Here is a 6,505-nt window from a genome sequence, read left to right as displayed (position 1 = left end):
ATTATATATTGCAATACTTTTCAAGCCCCTTTTCATTATTTTCCCTAGTATCATTGTCTATGAAAACAGCAATAAGTCTTAAAAATAATTGGAAACTATTTTAAGTCTTTCTTCTTTTTGATAAGCAAGAAATAACAAAATTATGAAACCAAAAATTCAACACCTTTTAAAATTATCTTACCATTACAAGCCTCAGCTGACTGAATTTTTTTCTACAATGAATGCATAGAATTCCCCTTCATGACTGTGTTTTGTTTTTGTTTGTTTGCTTTTTTGTCCTTTTTGCTTTTGGAATGCCTAGAACTAAGAGATTCTTAATATAAGGACTGCATTATTGTTTCTGTAAAGAAAGGCATAAAAATGTCAGAGCTGAATCTTGGTTTCTGGCCCAACTTCCTCTGCCATGCTTGTAGAAACCTGAGGCCTGGGACTGTGCACTGCGGATCCCATCTCAGTAGGATCCAGCCCAACCAGAGACTGCCAAGGCCCCTGTAACAGAGACATCAGAGTGTTGGACCTGTTTGCACATACCAGAAGGGAACCTTGGTCCTGTACCCACCAGGAGAGGAAGAGACCCCTTCTATATACACCAGAAGAAGGGATGAGAAGAAGACAATATAAAAACATATTCTACAACAGAAAAACCAACACTGGAGTCTAAGGACTCTACACCAATAATACCTGAACATCACAATGCAGATTAATCAGAGGAGAATGACCTTAAAAACAACTTCATGAAAACAATAAAGGCCTTCAAAGAGGGTATGAGAAAATCCCTTAAGAAAGGGAAGAAAAAACAAATAAAAATAAAGAAATCAACAAATCTCTTAAGGAAACAGTTCAAGACATAAAAACTGAAATAGAGTCAATAAAGAAAACACAATCTGAGGGAATGCTCGAAATAGAAAAGCTGGGTAAATGATCAGGAACTACGGATGCAAGCATAACCAACAGAATACAAGAGATGGAAGAGAGAATCTCAGACATTGAAGATACACTAGGAGAAATAGGCTCATAAACAAAGAAAATCTTAAATCCAACAAATCCCTAACACAAAATATCCAGGAAATATGGCACACCATGAAAAGACCAAACCTAAGAATAATAGGTATAGAAGAAGGTGAAGAAACCCAACTCAAATGTACAGAAAACATATTCAACAAAATCATAGAAGAAAACTTTCCTAACCTAAAGAAACATATGCCAATGAAAGTACAAGAAGCCTATAGAACACCAAAATAGAGTAGACCACAAAAAGTCCCCTCACCATATAATAATCAAAACCCTAAACATAGAGGAAAAAAGAAAGAAAATTAAGAACAGCTAAGGAACAAGGTGAAGTAACATATAAAGGCAAACCTATCAGAATTACACCTGACTTTTCCATGGAAACTCTGAAAGCCAGAAGGTCCAGGATAGATATATTACCAACACTAAGAGACCACAGATGCCAGCCCCGACTACTTTCCCCAGGAAGCTTCCACTCAATATCAATGGAGAAAACAAGATATTCTATGACAAAACCAGATTTAAACAATACATATCCACTAATCTAGCCATACAGAAAGTTCTGGAAGAAAACCTCCAACCCAAGGAAGTTAACTACAACCAGAAAAATATTGGCAATAGATAATCCCACTTTACCAATAGCCAAAAGAAAAATGGGGTAGAAATCCACATACAATTCCACCACTATCAACAAATCCAAATCAAACAAGAATGAACAATCAACGGTCATTTATATCCTTCACTATTAATGGTCTTAACTCACCTATAAATAGACACAGGCTAGCAGAATGGATACGAAGACAGAATCCATCCCTCTGCTGCATACAAGAAACACACCTCAACTTCAAAGACCAAAAATACTTCAGAGTTGAGGGTTGGGAAAAGATTTCCCAACCAAATGGACCCAAGAAACAAGTGGGGGTAGCCATCCTAATAACTAACAAACTAGAGTTCAAACTAAAATCAATCAAAAGAGTTGAAGGAGGTCATTTCATACTCATAACAGGAGAAATCCACCAAGATGATGTCTCAATTCTGACCATTTATGCCCCAAATATAAAGGCATCCACATTCATAAAAGACATTACTAAAACTCAAATCACACATAAGACCTCACACACTCACACACTTATAGTGGGAGACTTCAACATCCCACTTTCACCACTAGACAGGACCAGCAGACAGAAATTTAACAAATACACAAAGGACCTAATAGAAGTCATGGCCCAATTGGAATTAACAGACATCTATAGAACATTCCATCCAAACACAAAATAATATACTTTCTTCTGAGTGCCACATGAACCTCCTCTAAAATCGACCACATACTTGGCAACATAGCAAACCTCAACAGGTACAAAAAAATTAAAATAACCCCCTGTATCTTATCAGACCACCATGCTTTAAAGTTAGAATTCAACAATAACACAAATTGCAGAAAACCTACAAACTCATGGAAATTGAATAATGCCCAATTGCACCATTCCTGGGTCAAGGAAGAAATGAAAAAAAAAAAGAAATTAAAGATTTCCTAGAATTCATTTAGAATGTGGACACAACATACCCAAACTTATGGGATACTTTGAAAGCATCTCTAAGACGAAAGTTCATAGCACTAAGCACCACATGAAGAAACAGCAGAATAGTCACACTAGAAAATTAAGAGCACAACTGAAAGCTCTAGAACAAAAAGAAGCAAACTTACCCTGGAGGAGTAGATACTAGGAAATAATAAAATTGAAGAATGAAATCAAGAATGTCAAAACTAGGAAAACAATACAATAAATCAATGTAACATAGAGTTGGTTCTTCCAGAAAATCAACAAGATAGACAAACACTTATCCAAACTTACCAAATATCAGAGAGTGAACATGCAAATTACCAAAATTAGAAATGAAAAGGGGGACAAAATAATGTCCAGATAATCCTCAAGTCATACTTTGAAAACCTGTATTCCTCAAAATACAAAAATCTAAAGGAAATGAGCAATTTTCTGGATAGATATCACTTACCAAAATTAAATCAAGAACAGATAAGCAATTTAAATAGACCTATAAAAACTAATAAAATAGAAGCAGCCATCAAAACTCTCCCAACCGATAATAGACCAGGCCAGATGGTTTCAGTGCACAATTATAACAGAAATTCAAAGAACAGCTACTACCAATGCTCCTCAAAATATTCCACACAATAGAAGCAGAAGGATCATTGTCAAACTCTTTTTACTAGGCTTCAATAACCTTGGTACCCAAGCCACCCAAAGACACAATTAAGAAAGAGAACTGCATAGCCTGGCAGTGGTGGCACACGCCTTTAATCCCAGAACTTGGGAGGTAGGGGCAGGCAGATCTTTGTGAGTTTGAGACCAGCCTGGTCTACAGAGCTAGTTCCAGAACAGCCTCCAAAGCCACAGAGAAACCAAAAAAAAAAAAAAAAGAAAGAAAGAGAACTACAGACCAATATCCCTCATGAACACTGATGCAAAAATACTCAATGAAATAAATAAAATACTGGCAAATCGAATCCAAGAACACATCAGAGAAATCATCTACCACGATCAAGTAGGCTTCATCCCAGGGATGCAAGGATGATTCAACATTTGAAAATCCATCAATGTAATCCACCATATAAATAAACTGAGAAAGAAAACCACATGATCATATCACTAGATTCTGAAAAAGACTTTGACAAAATCTAACACCCATTCATGATAAAGGTCTTGGAGAGATCAGGGATAACTGAATCATACCTAAACATAATAAAAGCAATATACAGCAAGCCAACAGTCAACATCAAACAAAATGGAGAGAAACTCAAAGTGATTCCTCTAAAATCAAGGGCAAGACAAGGCTGTCCACTCTTTCTGTACCTCTTCAATATTGTCCTTGAAGTTCTAACTAGAGCAATAAGACAACAAACAAAGATCAAGGGGATACCAATTGGAAAGGAAGAAGTCAATTTTCACTATTTGCAGATGATATGATAGTTTACATAAGTGACCCTAAAAACTCTAACCAGGGAACTCCTACAGCTGATAAACACCTTCAGCAAAGTGGTAGGATATAAGATTAATTTAAAAAATATCAGTGGGTCCTACTATATACAGATGATAAATGTGCTAAGAAACAAATGAGAGAAACATCTCCTTTTACAATTGCCACAAACTACATAAAATACCTGGGGGTAACACTAATCAAACAAGTGAAAGACCTGTAATGCAAGAACTTTGAGTCTTTAAAGGAAGAAATTAAAGAAGATACCAGAAAATGGAAAGATCTCCCATGCTCTTGGATAGGTAGGATCAACATAGTAAAAATAGCAATCTTGCCAAAAGCAATGTACAGATTCCATGCAATCCCCATCAAAATCCAAGCACAATTCTTCACAGACCTTGAAAAAATAATTCTCAACTTTATATGGAAAAACAAAAGACCCAGGATAGTCAAAACAACCCTGATAGATAAAGGAACTTCTAGAGGCATCACCGTTTTTGACTTCAAGCTCTATTATAGAACTATAGTCCTGAAAACAGCTTGGTATTGTCACAAAAATAGACAGGAAGATCAATGGAACCAAACTGAAAACCCTGATAATAACCCACACACCTACAAACATCTGACTTTTGACAAAGAAGCTAAAAATATACAATGGAAAAAAGAAATAATCTTTAACAAATGGTGCTGGCATAACTGGATGCTGGCATGTAGAAGACTGCAGATAGATCCATATCTATTGCCATGCGCAAAACTTAAACCCAAATGGATGAAAGACCTCAACATAAATGTAGCCACACTGAACCTCTTAGAAGAGAAGTTAGGCGGTACCCTTGAATGCATTGGTATAGAAGACTGATTCCTGAACATAACGCCAGTACTACAGACACTGAGATCTACAATTAATGAATGGGACCTCCTGAAACTGAGAAGCTTATGTAAGGCAAAGGACACAGTCAATAAGACAAAAAGGCAGCCCACAAGATGGGAAAAGATCTTTAGCAACCCCACATCTGACAGAGAGCTGATTTCCAAAATGTACAAAGAACTCAAGAAGCCAGTCTCCAAAATAACAACTAATCCAATTAAAAAGTGGAGAACAGAACTAAATAGAGAATTCTCAATAGAGGAATATAAAATGGCTGAAAGACACATATGAAAGTGCTCAGCATCATTGGCCATAAGGGAAATGCAAATCAAAACAATACTGAGATACCATCTTACTCCTGTCAGAATTGCTAAAATCAAAAACACCAATGACAATTTATGCTGGACAGGATGTGGTGAAATGGGATCACTCCTCCACTGCTGGTGGGAGAGCCAACATGTGCAGCCACTTTGTAAATACATCAGTATGGTGATTCCTCATTAAAGTGGTAATCAAACTACCACAAGATCCAGCAATTCCACTTCTTAGGCATATATCCAAAAGATGCACATTCATACAAGGATATCTTTTCAGCCATGTTCATAGCAGCATTGTTTGTAATACCCAGAACCTGGAAGCAACCTAGATGCCCCTCAAATGAATAATGAATGGAGAAAATGTAGTACATTTACACAATGGAGTATTACTCAGTCGGGGGAGAAGGGATACAATGAAATCTTAAAATTTACAGGCAAATGGAAGGAACTAAAAGAAATCATCCTGAGCGAGGAAAACCAGTCACAAAAAGACAAAAATGGTATGTACTCACTCATATGGATTTTAGATCTAGAGCAACGAAGTAGCAGCCTACAATCCACACCTCCAGAGAAGATAGGAAACAAGTGGAACCCGGAGAGATACATAGTCCCCTAGAGAAGGGGGAAGACAAGATCTCCTAAGATAATTGGGAGCATGGGGAGAAAGGAGAGGGAGTTAGAAGAAAGAAAAGGGGAGAAGAAGATGGGAGAAGACATGAGGGAGCAGGAAGATCTAGTCAGGGGAAGAATAGAGGAGAACAAAAAAAGAGATACCATAATAGAGGGAGCCATTGTAGGTTTAAAGATATTTCTGGCACTAGGGAAAGGTCCAGAGATCTACAAGTTTGACCCCAACTAACACTCAAAGCAATAGTCAAGAGGCTACCTTAAATGCCATTCTCTGATAATGAGATTGATGACTCCCTTATATGCCATCCTAGAGCCTTCATCTAGTAGCTGATGGAAGCAGAAGCAGACACCCACAGCTAAACCTTGAGCTGAACTCTGGAATCCAGTTGCAGAGAGGGAGGAGTGATGAGCAAATGGGGAAAGACCAGGCTGGACAAACCCACAGAAACAGCTGACCTGAGCAACTGGTTGCTCATGGACCCCAGACTGATAGCTTGGAAAGCAGCATAGGAGTGTTCCTGAACCCCTGAATGAGGAGGATTGTCCAGGTCTGGACAATCTATGGGGCCACTAGTAGAGGATCAGTATTTATCCCTAGCACACAAATGGACTTTGGTATCCCTCTCCACATAAAGGGATACTCTCTCAGCCTAGACACACTGGGGAGTGATACGTGAAGTCCTTCTGT

This window comes from Cricetulus griseus, chromosome 3 (genome assembly GCF_003668045.3).
Source record: "Cricetulus griseus strain 17A/GY chromosome 3, alternate assembly CriGri-PICRH-1.0, whole genome shotgun sequence".
Classification (NCBI taxonomy): Eukaryota; Metazoa; Chordata; class Mammalia; order Rodentia; family Cricetidae; genus Cricetulus; species Cricetulus griseus.
Note: the sequence above shows the minus strand (reverse complement) of the source record.